This window comes from Hypanus sabinus, chromosome 19, assembly GCF_030144855.1.
Source record: "Hypanus sabinus isolate sHypSab1 chromosome 19, sHypSab1.hap1, whole genome shotgun sequence".
In the NCBI taxonomy this organism is placed as follows: domain Eukaryota; kingdom Metazoa; phylum Chordata; class Chondrichthyes; order Myliobatiformes; family Dasyatidae; genus Hypanus; species Hypanus sabinus.
The window spans coordinates 19,084,987-19,106,512 of NC_082724.1; the positions used below are offsets into that span (position 1 = coordinate 19,084,987).

Consider the following 21,526-nt stretch of genomic DNA (forward strand, 5'->3'; position numbering starts at 1 on the left):
ACTCAATAGACATGGTTGACCCTGACTAACTGGGGCCTCAGTACACTGAAGGGCTCTGTCTCTCTTGTATTTCAGTGGGAAATGTCCTATCAAAATTTTAAGGGCATGTGTTATTGTTGAGTTGTTTGCAATTACTTGGCTAAAACTGTCTCATTATCATTGGAGATACATACATTTCTTTAACCATGGTTCACCATCAGTGTGCAGAATATGGAATGATCAGCTGAACATTGCCATTGGATCTGCAAACTGCATTGTTTTAACCTGTTATTATAATCATAGAATTGCCTTGCTGCTTTATTAAGTTCTTCTATTTTAGTGGTATTGAGGATCACTGGTTACAAATGCTCTATGAAAGCTAATGCCATCTCCTTACTGTTAAGGATTAAAACATAGCTGTATATGAAGAATCCAATAGAGTATCTAACTTGAGTTATGATCATGTAGATGAGATAAATTGGAACAATGCAAAAAGATTAATTTTGTTCTAAATTTTTGAGACCCTCGATGTACCTGTGGATGGAGAAACAAGTAAACGTCATCAGAAATGGGAAAGAAAGAAACCAAACCACTTTTCAGTAGCTAAGGAGATGGGGAAGGTTGGATAGAACAATGGCAATATCTCCGATAGGTTGAGACCGAATTAGTTAATATAGTTTCAGATTTTGTTCCCTTATTTGTATCATGTGTTGCCCAATATCAAGAGTCTGGAAGTGCCCGGTAGACCAGACCATACAAAGAGAAACTGAAAAACCAAGACAGAATGGTGGCAGGCAGAAACAGTCAGAAAGCATTAATTATCTGAAGTTGGGCAGTTTGATACTGAGCTTGGAAATCTGCAATGTGCCCAGATGGAAGATGAGATGGCATTATCTCTCTTGTATTTGGCCACATTGGTAAGAGTGCAGGAGGCCACGGGCAGGGAGATTAGAGTGGGAGTGGTAAGGTGAATTAAAGTAACGGGCAACTCCTGCTGACTTAGCGTTAATGTTCTTCAAAGTGATTACTCAATCTGTGTTTGTTTTCTCCAGTGCAGAGGAGACCACATCATGAACACTAAGTGCAGTAAACTCAGCATCATCATTATGTGCCATGTCATATGACATAAGCGATCATGGTCAACTTGACCATGAGTATACTTAGCCAATTTTCCTACAGAAGTGGTTTGCCGTTTCCTTTTTCTGGGTAGTGTCTTTACAAGACAGTTGACTCCAGCCATTATTGATACTCTTCACAGACTGTCTGCCTGGCGTCAGTGGTCACGTAACCAGGACTTGTGATAAGCACCAGCTGCTCATATGATCATCTATCACCTGCTCCCATAGCTTCATGTGACCCTGCTCAGGGAGCTAAGTAGGGTGTCACATCTTGGCCAAGAGTGACCTGCAGGCTAGCGGAGGAAAGGAGCACCTCACACATCTTTTGGTAGAGATGTATCTCCACCCCACAACCCATATGGTACACAAGGTTTGAAGAAGTTGCAAGTGAATTACTGCCTCAGCTAGAAAGATTTTGGGTACTTAGATGATAGATAGGGATGATGTGAGGGAACAGGAACTGAAGTTGCATACAAAATGAGGAAAGGTAAGTGAGGGTGGAAGAGTGAACCAGTGATTGTGAAGTGAGCATTCCATAAAATGTTGAAAGGTGGAGTGGGGGGGAAGGGTGGATGAAGGAATGTATGTCTATGTTGGAATCATACTGGATCTAGCAAAATGGTGAAGGATGGTCCACTGAATGCTGTGTGGTGGGGGAAGAATGAAGAAAAGGTATCTGTTGCAGCACGGAATGTAGTGGAGAATATTGTGGAACTGTGTCGCACGGCTGCTTTGTGACAGAGTCCACTGGCATTGCTGCAGACAGAGGCTAAGAGCATACATGTACTGATACAAAATAATAAAATCAATTTTATTGTGTTAGGTTGATAAAAGGGAAGCACCTAATTTGTTGGAGCTTGAAAATGTTGTCCGAGTTAAGGGTAAGGCTATAAGAACTTGGTTGGATTTTTTTTTCACCTTTACTTTTAATTTAGATTACCTATTACTTAAAGGATTCTTTCAGCATTGCTCCGGAGTTCCAGACTGGATTTTGTGCTCAGTGCTCTGGAGAGGTTTGAACCTGTGGCCTTCAGACTTAGAAGTGAGAGTGCTATCCACTGAGCCAAGAGCAACACTGATATTTTTCACTTCTCAAAACTACTTGCACACAAGTGTAAATATACGGATACAAACTATTAGAAAATTTGATGGTAATGCTTTCAATGGTTTCAAATCATTCTGTTATTTTGAAATGAATGAAAGCAGGAAATTGTAAAGGAGTTCAGTGAACTTTGAATGTATTTGCGGGGTTTTTTTGTATACATAATAATGTTGTACCTTCTATTCCATTTGGGTGCACATATACACAATGTTCAGGAGCTCTTAGTTCAGTTCCTTGATACTTACTTGAACAGTGACACTGAGTTGAAGGTTTCCATGTAAACCATTAAGCAAACAAACAAGTACTGTACAAGTAATCAGGGTATAATGGAGGTATTAAATGGTAGTTATTATTATGTATAGAGTTTTAACTTAAATAGCATGAAGAATTCAAAGCAATGTCAATTTTCACTTGAGAATTATCTCTGTGTTTAGAAAATATAATTAACAGCACAGAAGCATCAAGTTAGCATTATAATAAAATGAAATGGCTATTTTACAATCAGTATTGCTGCATTTTATACTAAATATTGATTGTTGATGTTCTATGTTAAATAATTCATCATAACTTATTTCTTATTTATATAATCGTAACAAGTGGGTTCGAACAGGGTGGCAGAGTAACACAGCAGTTAGTGTAACACCACAGCGTCAGCAACCTGGGTTCAATTCCACCGCTGTCTGGAAGGAGTTTGTATGTTCTTCCCTCGACTGCACATTTCCTCCGGGTGCTCTGCTTTCCTCCCACAGTCCAAAGATGTCAGGGTTAGTAAGCTAATGGGTCATATTGGTGTAACTGGACAGCACAGGTTCGTGGGACCAGAAGGGGCTGTTCCAGTGCTGTACCTGTAAATAAAAACATTAAAAAATATAAAAACATTTGCCCGAACATTACAGGTGTCATGAAAATCTATTTGATTTAAAGGATAAAAAATAATTTATTTATTTAAAAACATGAAGTTCTGTGTAAATGTGTAAACATAGATGACCTCCAGGCATCTGCAGAACAATGCGTGGATTAATATAAAGGTAGAATAGTTTTGTAAATACAGTAGTGTCAAAATATATCCCACAAAGAAGAGAAAAAATCTAGAGGAAAATAAAACTCTCAAAACTGAGTGACAACATACCTCGTGAATCGTGAACCAGGCTGAAAAGAAGGGGTACAAAGAAGAATTTTACCAATGGAGGAAAATACAGCTTCAGAAACAAATAACTTTTGACTAGAGCGACACACAGAATAGCTTGTAACTAGACCTCAGACTGTGGAAGTTAATTTCCAGTCCTGAAGTTGATTGGAGGTCCCACAGAGGTTCAATCAGTGGTCTCAGCAACATAACACAGTTAAACAGCAGCATCAGTTTGGTATCCAGGGACAACCCACTTCTGACAGTTTCTATGGCAATGGTCCTCATTTGGACCTGGGAGGGGGAAGGAGTATGTTCATTAAGTACAGGGTTGGGTAGGGACGGGTGTGAATGGAGACCAAAAATGTCTGAAGGACTGCCGTGAGGTAGCTGCCTTCCTAGAACTTTAACCCTGAGATCGATGGTTTAGTAGTTCGAGAACTTGAACCCACATCCCAAAACATCAGTTTATAAGAAGAAAAGGCATAAAATATAGAATACAAAACATATAACAGTACAGCGAAGGAACCGGCCCACTATGTTTACATCAACTATGATGTCAATCTAAACTTACTCTACCTGCCTGCACATGATTCGTATCCCCTTATTCCATGCCTGTTCAACTGTCTGTTACTGCATTCTCTGTGTCCACCAACTCCCCATCAGCTCATTCTAGTCACCAACCACTCCAAGTGTTAAAAAATTACTTGCTTCACATATCCCCTTTAAACTTTCCCTTTCTCACCTATGCCCAAATATACACAAATGTATTTGACATTTCCACTCTGGGTGAAATTCTCTGACTATCCACCCTGCATATGTGCCTCATAATATTATACACTCCTATGTGAAGGATATTCACTTCCCAGGGCCCAAGAGACTTAATGCTAACCTTAGCTTTCTAGCACAGCAGCAGGACAGCAACAAAGTGTCAGAGTTGCTTGTGACAAAGTTAAACTTGTAACCAATATTCCATAAAAGCACAAAATGCTGGCAGAACTCAGCAGGCCAGACAGCATCTATGGGAGGAAGTAGTGACGACGTTTCGGGCCAAAACCCTTCATCAACCCTTCTGATGAAGGGTTTCGCCGAAACATCGTCACTACCTCCTCCCATAGATGCTGTCTGGCCTGCTGAGTTCTGCCAGCATTTTGTGCTTTTATTTATTTCCAGCATCTGCAGATTCACTCGTATAATCAATATTCCGTGCTCAACTTCTAGTTGTAAACAAGTGAACAATGAGGTCTTGTAGGCCCACAGATAATCAAGGTAAGACAATGGGGTTATGTTAATTGGCCTGCATCAAACCAGACAACACAGGTTCGGTTATTTGCACATTTGTGACTAAGTTCAAGGTAGTTTGCAGAACAGACTGATTTTGTCACTTAGCGCATCAAACACGGTCACAGGTATAGTTGATCAATCAATAGTTGGGATATTTATGTACTCAGAGAGTCAGCCTTCACAGCATTAATTTTGAGTGTCTGGGATCTCTGTCCCTAGAGCTTTTAGACAATCTGTGTGAATTACTTTGTCCCAGCAAAGGTATTTGAAAAACATCACATGCAAAAAACAATTAGTAGCAAAACAGTATAAATGTTAAAAAGCATTGAAGGAATGACAAGGAGAATGTTAGAAAGACAGGGTGACAAAAAGAAGAGCTAGAATTCATTCCTCAGTCTTCGGTTTCTGTAATGGATGACTTGTTTGTCTATAACTCATTGGGATGTTTTATTTTACAAACATGAGAAAATCTGCTTTTGCTGGAAATCCGAGCGACACACACAAGATGCTAGAGGAACTCAGCAGGCCAGACAGCATCCGTGGAAAAGAGTACACAGTTGATGTTTTGGGCTGAGACCCTTCTTCAGATTTTTAGCTCATAAGAATAGTACTGGTATTTGGAACTCTTTTGTACTTTATAAACTTCTGTAATTTGGAAATCTTCTATACATCAGAAATCCTCTGTGAGTCTTAAATGTGTATTAGGAACAATTTATCTAAATTTAAACATGTATCATTAAAAATAAAATAAACTGCATTTTACTTTTTCAGCCAGAAGTTTCTCCTTCTTGGTAGGGAGGGGTACCCAGCTGTGGGTATTGTCCGCTAGACCTTACTACAGAGACCAGACAGGGAAGTAAGCTAGTCCTTGAAGAGTGGGTGTTGGATACAGCATAACCTCCCTAGAGTGAGGGCACCCACAGATATCGATATTGAACTGGGCTTAAAATCTCCTTTTGAGTTTAGCGCTTTGCAGACAATGAATGGAGAACCATCACACCCTCAGCCTTCAATGCTCCAGAGAAAACAAACCAAATTTGTCCATCGCTCCTTATAGCTCTTATACTTAAATCCTCTTGAATAACTGTGGAAATCTCCACATGCTCAGAATCAGAATCAGGTTTAACATCACTGGCATATGTCATGAAGTAAATTGTATTGTGTTAGCAGTATATACAAATATATAATGATAAAAACTATATATTACAATCTACAAATATATATATATATAATTAAATAAGTAGTGCAAAAAGAGAGGAAAAAGTGTGGTAATGTTCATGGATTCATTGTCCATTCAGAAATCTAATGGCAGAGGGGGAAAAGCTTTTCCTGAAATATTGAAAGTGTTTCTTTGGGCTCTTGTACCTCCTCCTTGATGGCAGCAATAAGAAGAGGGCACGTCCTGGGCGATGGGGGTTCTTAATGTTGGATGCTGCCTTTTTGAGGTTTCCTTGATGCTGGGGAGGCAAGTGTCCATGATGAGGCTGGCTGAGTTTATAAACTCCTCTAAAGAAGATTTCCTATAATCCTTCCTGTAGTGCTGTAATGTGGTGACTAGAGCTGCACACGGTGTTTCAGAAGTGGGCTAACCAAGTTGTACAGTTGTAGAATCTCATCAAACACTTGATTGCTTCATCAGATGGGATGCTTCCATTTAGAACAAACCCACAGAGGACATCAGGCAACATCAAAGGGCAGACAGAGAAGCCCTTGACTTTCAGCCTTACTTCTGATGTTACCCTATCCTCCTGGCAGGTGTTGAAGACATTTATAACCATATAACAATTACAGCACAGAAACAGGCCATCTCGGCCCTTCTAGTCCATGCCGAATGCTTACTCTCACCTAGTCCCACCGACCCGCACTCAGCCCATAATCCTCCATTCCTTTCCTGTCCATATACCTATCCAATTTTACTTTAAATGACAATACCGAACCTGCCTCTACCACTTCTACTGGAAGCTCATTCCACACAGCTACCACTGTCTGAGTAAAGAAATTCCCCCTCATGTTACCCTTAAACTTTTGCCCCCTAACTCTCAACTCATGTCCTCTTGTTTGAATCTCCCCTACTCTCAATGAAAAAAGCCTATCCACATCAACTCTATCTATCCCCCTCATAATTTTAAATACCTCTATCAAGTCCCCCCTCAACCTTCTACGCTACAAAGAATAAAGACCTAACTTGTTCAACCTTTCCCTGTAACTTCGGTGCTGAAACCCAGGTGACATTCTAGTAAATCTTCTCTGTACTCTCTCTATTTTGTTGATATCTTTCCTATAATTCAGTGACCAAAACTGTACACAATACTCCAAATTTGGCCTTACCAATGTCTTGTACAATTTTAACATTACATCCAACTCCTATACTCAATGCTCTGATTTATAAAAGCCAGCATACCAAAAGCTTTCTTCACCACCCTATCCACATGAGATTCCATCTGCAGGGAACTACGCACCATTATTCCTAGATCACTCTGTTCTACTGCATTCTTCAATGCCCTACCATTTACCATGTATGTCCTATTTGGACTATTCCTACCAAAATGTAGCACCTCACACTTATCAGCATTAAACTCCATCTGCCATCGTTCAGCCCACTCTTCTAACTGGCCTAAATCTCTCTGCAAGCTTTGAAAACCTACTTCATTATCCACAACACCACCTACCTTATCTCTTCACATATAAGTTGTTCTTCATGACTGCTCCAATATGGCCCCAAAAGCACACGGAGAGTTATGTGGAAGGGGAGGATTAAATTGATCTTGGAGTAGCTTAAAAGGTCAGCACTACATTGTGGGCCAAATAGCCTGCACTGTGCTGTACAATTCTATACAATACATGGAATTGTATTCTATGTTCAATTGACTTGGTACGAATGCCCCCAGTGTCAATTCTTTACCCAACCTCCTTCACCCACCCTGATCATCTTGTGGCCAGTAAATACACAACCAGTTCACAATCAACACCCTCAAGATTGAACCGATTTGACTAAATCACCTCACTGATTATTTGCTCCTCCCTTTTCTCCCCATTGCTCTGATTCTCCCTCTACACCACAGTCACTACATCTCATGCAGTGACCTCCCACAGTCTGCTTCCAATTGTACTTCCTTTGTAATCTCTCCTTTCATCATGACAGGTTCCAGCGGAGAAAAACCATTTCATGAGGCTTGTAACATAAATACCAGTACATTGCACAAAACATTTTGGGTGTCATGCATGACGGAATTTTGTGTTCTAGAGGCCATGCACAATCCTGTCACAGGTCACCCACACAGCACCATTTTACCATAATAATAATAATCTATCTGCCTGCAGGCCCCATCTATGTTGTTAACTGAGGTGCTGAGTCATATTAAACAACTATGAATTATCAATAAAATTGCTTTCCAGTGATTCCAAGTCCAGAGAATGATTTGAGGATTTCTGACATTTAATACCCATACTTAGAGTAAAAATGTTTTTATGCAGCTTTAAGTATCACTGCTTAGGCCACATTTAAACATGGCTAGACATAGATCATTTGGCTTTGACTGATAACTAGCAGTTTCAAGCAAGATATAATGGTCATACTTTTTAGGTAAAGGCTCTGGAATGATAAACTGAAACTTTTGACAAAATGGTATGTATATTTCCAACATGAAATACATACACTCACATCATCTGAAGGGTTGTGGTATGCATTTATCATGTGCCCTGAGGTTCCCAGACCTAATTAGAAGGAAAACTATTTTACGCAATGCAGAACAGTGCACTGGACCCTAACTACAAGGGTAAATTTTGTTGGTATGCGCAAAGGCAAAAAGCTACTGTTGTCATTGATTTAAAATCCTATTAATGTTTTTATTGTACTTTGACATAATTAATTTTGAAGAGGCTTTTTCTCCAAATTGCCCTAGAATATCCAATTCCTTTCTATCCATACCTATCGAAACCCTCACAGCAGAGAGCAAAGTTCATTTTTATATACTACTGTATCAAGAGCTTTGCCCTTATTTATACAAGACAGGAATCCAAGTACATGACATTCATTAAAATTATATGAAATATTAGAACATGTGAACAGTAACAGTTATTAAATTCTTGTGGCTGGGGATTGGGCTGTACAACTGCACGGAACATTATTTTCACTTCTGGGATCTGATTGTAAATTGAGCTCAGAAAAATTGCCTGAAAGCTTCTTTACATTATGGGCCATGATAAATGATACTTCACTTTGAATCCCTTTACAATTCCTAGTCAACGTGAACCCACAATTCCAAAATTTCTTGCAACTTCACCCACTGTGCTTCAAACTGAAATTTACACTTATTATCAATGTGGAAAATGGAGACTTTTGTTAGGGGGGAACTCATTGCAAGGTCTAAAAATAGGAGCGGGGGATCTACTCTCCATCCCCTATCAGATGCCTGCTCTATCATTCAATATCTTGGCTCATGGCCAACCTTAACTTCAAATCCACTTCTCACCAGACCTCCGCATTCATTGATTCCCTTGGCATCCAAAACTCTACCGACCTCAACTGTAAATATATTCAGCAATTGAACACCTATAGTGCTATAGATTCACAAATATCAAACATAAATAACAGAATCAGGATGGTTTAGTTTTGCTCTCCCAATAATTCCGCTCATCTGGTTCCATGGTTTGCTTGCCATCTCTTGCCCCACCCCACCCCCTCACCTTGTCATACTGCCTATCTCCCCTTTACTCTTTCATTCCAGATGAAGGGCCCAACTGTCCATTTCCCTCTGCAGATGCTGCCTGGCAGGCTAAATTCCTCCAGAAGCTCCTTTTTCACCACTTCATTTAGAGCTTGAAGACATGATGTATAAAAAAAGTAAATAAATATGGTACTGTGTACAAATGTATTTGCATGTATATTTTACCCCATCTCATTCCAGTAACTCAGATTTTGATCCACAGATTAATAATTCCTTTTCCTTATTTACTTTAAGTTGTACTGCAAGAATGCCTTGGGAAAATGAAATTACTAGATTGGAATTGGAATCTAACCACATTCTATACTCATCCTTAAGATAAAATGCTTTGCATCTACTATGTGGCCCATAGACAACAGAGATATATTGAAACATATCACATTTCTGTTTCATTCTCTGTAGGCATTGTGCACTGGGATAAGCTTAAAATGACCAGGTATTTGTAGTCATATTGCTTGAGGTCACAGTACTTCACAATGCTTTCCTGTTTGTGTTTCTGTGTGGGGAGAGTGGGCTTGCTTCACTGACTGAGTTGTAGAATACTTGCTATTTCTGCTGTTGCAGGCAGAGGCCAAATGTCATTTGTTCTAATTGGAATACATCCCGAATGTGATTCACCCACATATTCTGTGTGTGGAAGACAACACTCTGCCAAGGAGAGAGACATAGTTCCTTGTGTCTGTGCCTTTGTGCCTGTTTTGTGTGATGGTTTCTCACCAATTGGAAGGTTTGGCTTGGTTTGGACTGGCAAATGTTCAATGTAACTTGGCCTGTCATCCCACTGGGTGTAATCTGATAAATCATCAGAACACATGTGAGTGTGCTTTCACTTGGCTCTAGCTCCCTGATAAGGAAAGGTAACATTTATATAGCATACACAATGATGTGGAGTTCTCCATAAAACATTTTGATAGTTTCAGAAAACACCATCACACACTTTTTCAAAGCTGAAATTTATTGTCCAATCACTTAACCTTCTCCCTCCCTGTCCCTACTCATTAAACAATAACCCTGGCCTTGTTCCTAGACTCCTACAGATTTTTTCTTCTGCCCAAAGAACTTACTTATTGCTCATCCAGAAAGATGGCTAATGAATTAAAGCAGTTTTCTCATTAAGTGCAGCAATCAAAATGTTTATAAAATATTGAATAATCAATACATTAAACTTTTTAAAACAATGACAAGATGCTCATCAGACCAAGGGCAAGTTACCTTATGTTCCTGAACAGTTCCTTGCCTCTGAAACTGACTGCAATCCAACCAATATTTTACATCGGAAGAGACAGCTTCTTCACCATCTAACGAACTTCCAACTTTAGCTTCATTTTCATTTCCTCCTTTTTATCTGGAAAACAAACCCTTATTGTCTCACTGGTCGAACCACAATGCAAATTCTCAATTTCATTTCTATTATTACGTTTATCATTTAGCCCAGAGGACATTATTTATTCCTAGTAAGAGGATCATGAATTTGCATTGAGAAACAAGGTTTGGAACCATGATTGCAAATATTCCAAATATTCATACAGGTTCTCTCCACAAAAAAGGGAAATTTGTGCAGAATTTTGGCCACAAGGCTATAGAAGGGATGTGATTATGCCTGATAGAGTGCAGAGGATAGTCACCAAGATATTGCCTGGATTGTTAGTCTTTAGCTATGAGTAGGGATTGGATAGGATGGCCTCAAACCTCTAGAGTGAAGAAAGCTAAGGGGGTGACGAGCGATGTATATAACGTAATGAGAGGCCTAGGTAGGGTAGACAGACAGAATCTTTTATAGATCTTGTTTTCGATACCCCTATCTTTTGGGTGACAGAGTGGAGATGTAAGACACTCCTTCCCTTCGCTAGCCTGCAGGTCATCCTTGGGCAAGGTGTTGCACCTGCTTAACCATTCCCCACCCCGATCAGTGTCACGTGAAACCATAGTAGCAGATGGTGAATGGTCGTATGAGCAGCCGTTGCATATCACAAGTCCTGGTTCTGCTACGTCTGACACCAGGCAAGCAAACTCTGAAAAGTATTGATAATGGCGGGGGTCGCCCATCTTGTAAAGACATTGCCTAGAAGAAGGCAATGGCAAACCACTTCTGTAGAAAAACTTGCCAAGAACAACCAGGGTCACCATGATGGCCTATGTCATACGATATGGCACATGATGATGATGATCTCTAGAAAGGGGTATCAAAAACAAGAAGGCTCAGGTTTAAAGTGAGAAGAAGCAGCTTTAAAGGGGTTCTGTGGTGTATGTTTTTTTTGCACAGAGTAGTTGATAGCTAGAATCTGCTGCCAGAGGAGGTGGTGTAATCAAAAATGTAATCAAATGTAATAAAGAGCCATTTAAATGCACCTTAAATAGGAAGGGTATGCAAGGTTATAGAGCTAACATGACAAGATGAGATTAGCATAGATCAGGCATCCCCACCTTTCATATGCCCTGGAACCCTACTGTTAACTAAGGGGTCCACGGACCCCAGGTTGGGAACTCCTGGTGCACATGGATAAAAAGGTCAACTTGGACCTAATGGGCTGAAAGGCTTGTTTCTATGACTCTATATCAAGTCTTTCCATTAAAACCACTTACAAATGTTCTGGAATATGTTTCAGACCTTTGTTGCAAGGGTTCAACCAAAGAGGATGCTGTCATTTACATGAGTAGAGTTAGAAAAAAGACCTTTTAAAGCTACTCAGCTCACTTAAATCATTAATCCTATACACAAGACATTTCTAAATTTAATTGTGGTCAATTATACCCAATATTTATTAATTCTAGTGGCAGGTGTTTTCAGCAGCAGTTCAAATGGTTGTCTAGCAGCATAATTCTATCTGCAAAGGCATTTACTCTGAACTCAAGCAAATCACTGAGTATAAACAAGCCCAAATAATTCCATCTGCATTTGGCAATTTGTCGTTCCTTTTGGGTCCATTTTCTCCATTTGACTTATGGATGAAGTTTGCAGGAAATGTCAAACCCAGTGATTGATGGTTTAAAATTGGAAGCATTCACTTCAGGCTTTCATAAAATAAGACAGCTGTTGGAAGAAAATTTCTTCTCAGAGCTGGAAAGGTTTAAAGTTTTCCATTTCTGAGAGTGTTTGCCTGATGAAAAATTTAAAGTTACCAGAGAAACAAGGAAGAGTGCTGTGTATGGCTCAGAGCGCTATTGAAAGTGTCCAGAACTGATGAGTTAGGCTGTTAATAGTATATGCAACAGTCAATATTGAGCTGAAACACTTGCACACAAGTGTTGCACACAACCAATCCTTGAATAAATTAATCAGCTGAATTTCAAAGTTGCTCAATGGAATGAAAACTGAATGGTGCAACAAAGGAAAGACAACAAGTTTAATTTCGCCATGGTGTTGCACTGAAATTTCAGTCTCAAACAAATAACTCAGCCTGCTTAGCTGGATTTCACATTCTACATCATGTAACTTAATTATTTAACTTTATATTTTGTTCTCCTTTATATTTACATTTAGCTTCCAGGAGAAACCTGAAGTGAGCAGTTTGGTTATCCATTTTATATCATGCTCGATTCAGTGGAAAACACAGTATCAGCCTCCTGACCTTTGTGGCAGCATTGATCCTTTGGTTTTCATTAGTCATTCTGAATAATTACAATACAGCTCTTAAAGCATTACCGGCATTGGATTGGGTTTTATTGGTTACAGGGTTTAGAGTAATATTTAATAATATCATTCTAGTTTGTTTCAATACTTAGTGTCATAGGGTAATAGAGTAATATAGCATGAAACCATTTAGCCCAGCTTGGCCATACCAACTATGGTGCCCACTGAGCAAAGCCCATTTGCCAGCATTTGACCCATATACCTCTAAACCCCTATCCATGGACATATTCAAAATGAGTTTTAAATGTTATTATTGGATCTGCCTCAACCACTTTCTCTGGCTGTTCATGAGGCCTCGGAATGACAGTCAGGATGGGGGGAGGGGTTACAAAAACAATGGGGGATAGAAATGCATGTAAAAATGGCAACATTATGATGGTCATAGGAGATCTCAATATGCAGATAGATTGGAAAAATCAGGTTGGTGCTGGGGCTCCCAAGAAATGGAATTTGTAGAATGCCACTAAGGTAGCTTTTTAGAGATACTTGTGGTTAAGCCCAATAGGGCAAAGACAATTCTGCATTTGCTGTTGTGCAATAGACAAAATTGATTAGGGAGCTTAAGGTAAAGGAACTCTCAGGAGCCAGTGATCATAACATCATAGTATTCACCTTGCAGCTTGAGAGGGAGAAGCTAAAATTGGATGTATCAGTATTATTGTAGAGTTACAGTAACTACAGTGGCATTAGAGAGGAGCTGGCCAACATTAATTGGAAGGGAACACTAGCAGGGATGATGGTGCTGGTAGTTCAGAAGTCACAGTATAGACACATCCCAAAGAAGAAGAAGCATTCTAAAGGGAGGTTCAGACAATCGTGACTGACCAGGGAAGTGAAAAACAAAATGAAAGCAAAAGAAAGGGCATACAATGTTGCAATAGCTAGTGAGAACTAGAGAATTTGGAATCTTTTAAAAACCAATCGAAGGCAAATATACAAGCAATAAGGAGAGAAAAGATGAAACGTGAAGGTAAGCTAGTCAATAAAGTAAAAGAGAATACTAAAATATTTTTCAAATATATAAAGAATAAAAGAAAGTTAAGAGTGGACATCAGCCACTGGAAAGTGATGCTGGAGAAGTAGTAATGAGGGATGAAGAAATGGTGGACTAACTGTATAGTATTGTGCATCAATCTTCTCTGTGGAAGACACCAGCAGTATGCCAAAACTTTGAGAGTATTGGGAGCAGAAGTAACTAGGCACAGTTACTAAATGGAAGGTGCTTGGGAAGCTGAATGGTCTGAAGATGAATACCACCTGGACTAGATCCTAGGGTTCTAAAATAAGTTGACAAACAGAATGTGGAGGCATTAGTAGCAGTTTTCTTTCAAGAATTGGGCAGACATTTGGCAGATGAAATATAATACTGACAAGTGTGAGGTCTTGCACCTTGGCAGGAAAAATAATAGAGCAAGTTATTATCTAAATGGGGAGAAACTGGAAAGTGCTTCTGTGCAAAGGGATCTGGGGGTCCTGGTGCAGGAAACACAAAAAGTTAGTATGCAAGTGCAGCAGGTGGTCAAGAAGGCCAATGGAATGCTGGCTTTTATTGCTAGGGGGATGGAGTATAAGAACAGGGAGGTCTTACTGCAGTTGTACCGGGTATTGGTGAGACCACACCTGGAGTACTGCGGGCAGTTCTGGTGTCCATATTTAAGAAAGGACATACTGGCTCTCGAGGCAGTGCAGAGAAGGTTCACTAGGTTAATTCCGGGGATGGGTGGGTTGATGTATGATGAGAGGTTGAGTAGATTGGGACTCTACTCATTGGAGTTCCGAAGAATGAGAGGCGATCTTATTGAAACATATAAGATTGTGAAGGGGCTTGATCTGGTGGATGCGGGGAGAATGTTCCCAATGATGGGTGAAACTAGGACTAGGGGGCAGAATCTTAAAATAAGGGGATGCCGTTCCAGGACTGAGATGAGGAGAAATTTCTTCACTCAGAGGGTAGTGGGGCTGTGGAATTTACTGCACCAGAGAGCTGTGGAAGCTACTACACTCAATAAATTCAAAACGGAGATAGATATTTTCCTGGATAAAAGTGGCATTAGGGGATACGGTGAGTGAGCAGGTAAGTGGATATGAGGCTAGGTTAAGATCAGCCATGTGATCTCCTGGACCAGTTTTCGATAGCCTGGATGGGTAGGAGAGGAATTTTCCAGATTTTTTCTCCTCAATTGGCAAATCGTTTTTTTTCCCCCCCGGGTGATCACATGGGTTTGGGCGGGATGAATAATAAAATAAAATGGGCGGCATGGTGCCCTGTTGGTTGGCACTGTTGTCTTGTGGGATTCGGTGAAAACTAGAGTTAAGATTGGATCAGCCATGATCTTGTTGAATGGCAAAGCAGGCTTGAGGGGCCGATTGGCCTACTCCTGCTCCTATCTCTTATGTTCTTATGTTCTTAATTACTAGATTCTGGTATGGTTCCAGAGGACTGCAAAATTGCGAATGTTACTCCAATCAATTAGAAGGAAGGGAGGCAAAAGACAGGAAATTATAGGCCAGTTAGCCTGACTTCAGTGGTTGGTAAAACGTTAGAGTCTATTATTAATATGAGGTTTCAAGCTACTTGGAGGCACTTAATAAAATAGGCTGAAGGGGAAATCTTGTCTGACAAATCTGTTGGAATTTTCTGAGGAAATAACAGGCAGGATAAATGGGAGTCAGAGGATGTTGTTGACTTGGATTTTCTGAAGGCCTTCAAGAGGTGCCACACATGAGGCTGCTAATCAAGATAAGTGCCAAAGGTGTTACTGGAAAGATCCATGGACAGAAGATTGGCTGACTGGCAGGAGGCAAAGAGAGGACTAAAATAAACCATTTTGGTTGTCTACTGGTAACTATTGGCACTCCACAGGGGTCAGCGTAAGGATTACTCCGTTTTATATGTCAATGATCTGGATGACAGAATTGAAAGCTTTGTGGCCAAGTTTGTAGATGATACAAAGGTAGGTGAAGGGGCAGGTGATGTTAAGGAAACAGAGAGTTTGTAAAGGACTTGGACAGATCAGAAAAATAACCAAAGAAGTGGCAGATGGAACACAGTATATGGAAGCGAATGGTTATGCACCTTAACAGAAGGAATAAAGGCATGGACTATTTTCTAAACAGGGAGAAAATTCAGAAATCATTAGTACAAGAGGACTTGGAATTCCTAGTGCAGGATTCCCTATGACTCTTCGTGATAAGACCATAAGAACATCAGACATCAGACATAGGAGCAGAATTAGGCCATTCAGCCCATCGAGTCTGCTCTGTCATTTCATCATGGCTGATCCCAGATCCCACTCAACCCCATATACCAGCCTTCTTGCCATAATATTTGATGCCCTGACCAATCAGGAAACTATCAATTTTCACTTTAAGTATACCCATGGTCTTGGACTCCACAGCTGTCTGTGGCAGAGCATTCCACAGATTCACTACTCTCTGGCTAAAAGAATTCCTCCTTACCTTGATTACTAAGTGGTCATCCCTCAATTCTGATGCTGTGCCCTCTAGTTTAGCATAACCCTACCATAGGAAACATCTTCTCCACATCCACCCTATCTAGTCCTTTCAACATTCAGTAGGTTTCAGTGAGATCCCCCCTGCATTCTTCTAAATTCCAGTGAGTACAGGCCCAAAGCTGCCAAACGCTCCTCATATGTTAACCCCTTCATGAACCTTTGTTCCCTGTGAACCTCCTCTGGACTCTTTCCAATGAGAACACATTCTTTCTGAAATATGGGGCCCTAAACTGTTGACAATACTCCAAATGTGGCCTGCTCAGTGTCTTATAAATCCTCAGAATTATCTCGTTGCTTTTATATTCTATTCCCCTTGAGATGATTGCCAACATTGCATTTGCCTTCGTTACCACTCAATCTGTAATTTCTTGCCCAAGGACTCCTAAGTCCCTTTTCTCCCCATTTAGTTAATAGTCTGCACCTCTGGTCCTTTTACCAAAATAATCATGCATTTCCTGACACTGTATTCCATCTGCCACGTTTTTGCCCATTCTTCCAATTTGTCTGTCTTTCTGCAATTGTATTGCTTCCTAGGTGCTACCTACTCCTCCATCTATCTTCATATCATCCGCAAACTATGCCACAAAGCTATTAATTCCATCACCTAAATTGTTGCCAAACAATGAGAAAAGTAGCAGTCCCAATATTAACCTGTGAAGAATACCACTAGTCACTGGCAGCCAACCAAAGGAGGCCCCATTTATTCCAACTCACTGCCTCCTGCCTGTCAGCCATTCCTCTATACATGCCAGCATCTCTCCTGTAATACCATGCAATTTTATGTTGTTAAGTAGCCTCATGGGTGACACTTTATCAAATGCCATCCACTACCTCTCCTTTGTTGCCCTGCTTGTTACTTCCTTGAAGATCTCTAACAGATTTGCCAGGCAAGATTTCCCTTTACAGTAACCATGCTGACTTTGGCTTATTTTTTCCAAAGTTTTATTCAAGTACCCTGAAACCTCATCCTTAATAATGGACTACAACACTTTCCCACTGAGGTTAGGCTAACTGGCCCATAATTTCATTTCTTTTACCTTCCTCCTTTCTTAAAGAATAGTGACGTTTGCAAACTTCCAGTCCTCCAGGACCATGCTAGAACCAAGTGATTCTTGACAGATCATGAGTAATGCATCCATTATCTCTTTAGCAACTTCTTTCAGGACTCTGGGATGTAGTTCACCTGGTCCAGGTGACTTAAGCCCTTTCAGTTTGCCTAACACTTTTTGCTTTGTAATAGCAATGGCACTCACTCCTGCTCCCTGACACTCACGGACCTCTGACACACTGCTAGTGTCTTCCACAGTGAAGACTGATGCAAAGTATTGATTAAGTTCATCTGCCATTTCTTTGTTCCGCATTACTACCTCACCCACAGCATTTTCCAGTGGTCAATTATCAACTCTCATCTTTATATATCCTGCTTTATATTATTATATTATATATAAGTTATATTATACTATTAGTTAGTTAGCCCTCATATTTCATCTTTTCCCTTCTTCTGGCTTTTTAGTTGCCTTTTGTTGGATTTAAAAAAAACTTCCCAATCATACCCTTTCTTTGGCTTTCATGCAGTCCTTAACTTCCCTTGTCAGCCACAACTGCCTACCCCTGCCACTTGAGAACTTCTTCATCCGTGGGACATATCTATCCTGTGTCTTATGAACTATTCCCAGAAACTTCAGCCTCCTCTGCTCTGCCGTCATCTCTGCCAGTATCCTCCTCCAATCCACCTGGGCAAGCTCCTCTCTCATGCCTCTGTAATTCCCTTTATACCATTGTGATACTGATACATGTGATTTATGCTTCTCCCTCTCAAACTTATCATATTATGATCACTACCTCCTAAGGATTCCTTTACCTTAAGCTCCCTCCTAAAATCTGGATTATTACACAACACCCAGTCTAAGATAGCCTTTCTCTGAGCAGGCTGAAAGACAAGCTGCTCTATAAAGCCATCTTGTAGGAATTCAACAACTTCCCTCTCTTGTGATCTGACTCCAACCCGATTTTCCCAATCTCCTTGCATAGTGAAGTTTTCCATTGCAATTGTGAGATTACCCTTTCCTTCTCCCTTTGTAAACTCAACCACACATCTTGGCTACTATTCGGAGGCCTATATATGATTCCCACAATGTTTTTTTTATCATTGCAGTTTCTTAATTCCACCCACAAAGATTTGATATTCTCTGACCCTATGACACCTCTTTCTAAAAACCTAATTCCATCTTACCTACAGAACCACATAACTGCCTATGCCTCCTGAATACAGCACCTTCAGTCATGCATTCTTTGCCCTTTTGACTTTTGCCTCTGTGGTACAATTTGCACTGTCTGCATTTGGAGCCAATCATTGCCGTGTCCTTTCTTACATTCATAATACATATTACATCATCTATTCGTAAACCTGGTGGCTCATCCTCAGCTCTATCATCCTGGTTCCCATCTCCCTGCCATATTAGTTCAAACCACTCCCAACAGCTCTATCAAACCTGCCCACAAGGATATTGGTCCTCCTCAGATTCAAGTGCAACCCGTCCCTTTTGTATAGGTGACACCTTCTCCAGAAGAGGTCCCAATTATCCCTCTCCCCGCTCCAATTCTTCAGCCATGCATTTATCTGCCATCTCATTCTATTCCTATCCTCACTACTGAGAAGCACCGCAGCAGTCCCGAGATTACTACCCTTGAGGCTCTGCTTAACTTCCTTCCTAACTCCCTGTATTCTGTTTTTAGTACCTCCTCCTTTTCACGACCTGTCATTGGTACCAATATGGCCCATGACTGGCTGCTCACCCTCCCTTCTCAGGATATTGTGAATGCATTCAGAAACATTGCAGACCCTGGGTAACCTGCCATCTGTGGTCCTTTATCATTTCCACAGAATTGCCTACCTATCCCCCTAACTATAGAGTCCCCTATTACTGCTGCCAACCCCTTCAGTTCCCTACCCTTCTGAGCCACAGGGAAAAGCTCAGTGCCAGAGGCATGGCCACTGTTGCTTCCCCCCAGGTAGGTCTTCCCCCTCCCCCAAAGGTACTCAAAACAGAGTACTTATTGTTGAAGGGGACGGCCGCATGGGTGCTCTCCACTACGATGTTCTCCTTTCCCTCTCTAGACAGCCATCCATTTATCTGTCTCCTGTAGCCTCGGGGTGACTACCTCCCCTTAGCTCCTATCACCTCCTCACTTACCAATAACAAGCTGAAGGTCATTGAGCTGCAGCTCCTGTTCCCTAGCTCAGTCTCTAAGGAATGCATGTTGCCACTGGGGAGGCTGTAAGTTCCCTGGAAGTCCTACATCTGACACCCAGAAAAGAACACTGGCCCTGCAGACATACCCCGAATTCTTTCAAGAGTTAAATAAGAAAAAGAATTAAGAAATAAACTTACCTATTTACCTTGCCTCCACCTGATGATGATCCTTGAGATACAGATACAATAGGGTAGGTAGTATCATAGAAAAGCATGGTCATACTGAATGGCAGGACAGGTGTAACAGGGCACTCCTGTTCCTGTTTTTTTATGCTCTTCGGTTCATTATTAGATTAATGCTAAACAATTACATTCTCTAGTTCCACCAGAGGGAAATTTAAATTCATATTAATTAAATAATGGAATAAAAACTATTAATTATTGAGAATAATGAAACCACAAGGTATCTGCAAAAACATACCTGATTCACCTTAGTCTGGTTTGGTCTTTCTGAACCTCCGGACCCACAGCAATTCCAGCCTTACCAGTCATGCTCGTATTCTGCAAAAAAAAGCCAGTGAGGAAGTGAGTATGAATAACAGTGGTTTTCAGCTTGGGACAGGTACATAACCGTGGATATAGCAGTATTTATTCAGCAATCAAGACACTCTTGGAAGAAGAGGCCTACCTGACTCAAAATTATGCTAAAGATCAAAGGTAACAACAGGACAATTCTATAGTTATAACGTATCTACAATGCTTCCTTTGAATTACATATAATTTTCATACACCCGTCTTCACACCCACACTCCAGCCACCCAAAATGAATGTTATTCCCACCAGCTCTGGGACGTATTCAGGCATACATGGCCTTCAGCAATCAGATGGAGTGTTTCTTTGTTTACAATGAACCCCCAAAATGCAGCCCCATTGTTCAGAGCTGTGCTTTAAATTCAATCTACAATCCGCATCTAGGTCTAAGGACTGGCTGCTGTTAAAATTAATATTTGCTATGTACCATAACTCCAGAATACATCTTAATACAGTTACTTATCCCTACTTCTTGTTTAAATTACAAAGAGGTCCTGGGTTGTTTCCATCAGGAAGTAAAAGAAATACTTCTTGGGCCCTTCTCTAGTCAGATGAATCATTACCATGTGTCATGAAACAATGCATTATGACAGTGAGATACGGCACATTAACTCAATACAAAGTCAGGAGTCCACTGAAATTCAGCCCTCCTGAGTGAGAGAAAGTGAAGATTTATCTTGCAACCTGGATCAGTCACAATGCTTTGGTGTTTAAATGCTTCCACATATGGCAGAATGGGATTGCTTTCAAATTTGAATATTTATCCTGATGGAGCATGGATGCTCATGGTTTGAGAGAAAAGAATGCAAGGCTGGAAGAGGATTTGGCAGGGCAAGCAGTAAATGTGGAACATATCAACAGGTATGTGGACTTCAGCCTCAGGACATCCATCTGGCACATAGCTGCAATGTTGTAACCTGGTTGGTTTCTTAAAGAAACCCTCCCCTTGTCCATCATATGATGTGGTCCCTTGGATAGTTTTGCACTTAGCAACAACCTCCTGACAAGTATCGTGTACAACCGTTTTGTGGAGAGGTTACCTGGAATTGCAAATAGGACCAGCTCCTTGATTCCACCGCATGCAGTAACATATCTGCTCGGGTGGACTTTTCTTACATTTGACCTGCTGTTTTCTTCTCTCCTATAATACATCCATGGTGGTGCTCATTCATCCCTCACCATTCCACATGCCCCTTGCTCACAATACCAGAGATACTTAGGTATAATCACAGCAAAGAGACCACCAGAGCATTAATGAACAC

General features: G+C 40.7%; 1 long non-coding RNA gene across 1 annotated transcript; it reads right to left on the reverse strand.

Moving 5' to 3' along the window:
- Positions 1-2,961: 2,961 nt before the first annotated feature.
- LOC132378112 (uncharacterized) lies at positions 2,962-20,194 on the reverse strand. The gene is made up of 3 exons (XR_009506889.1): positions 20,155-20,194; positions 10,546-10,678; positions 2,962-3,044 (listed from the first exon to the last, which is right to left on the reverse strand). It is a non-coding gene; the product is annotated as an uncharacterized LOC132378112 (long non-coding RNA).
- Positions 20,195-21,526: the final 1,332 nt, after the last annotated feature.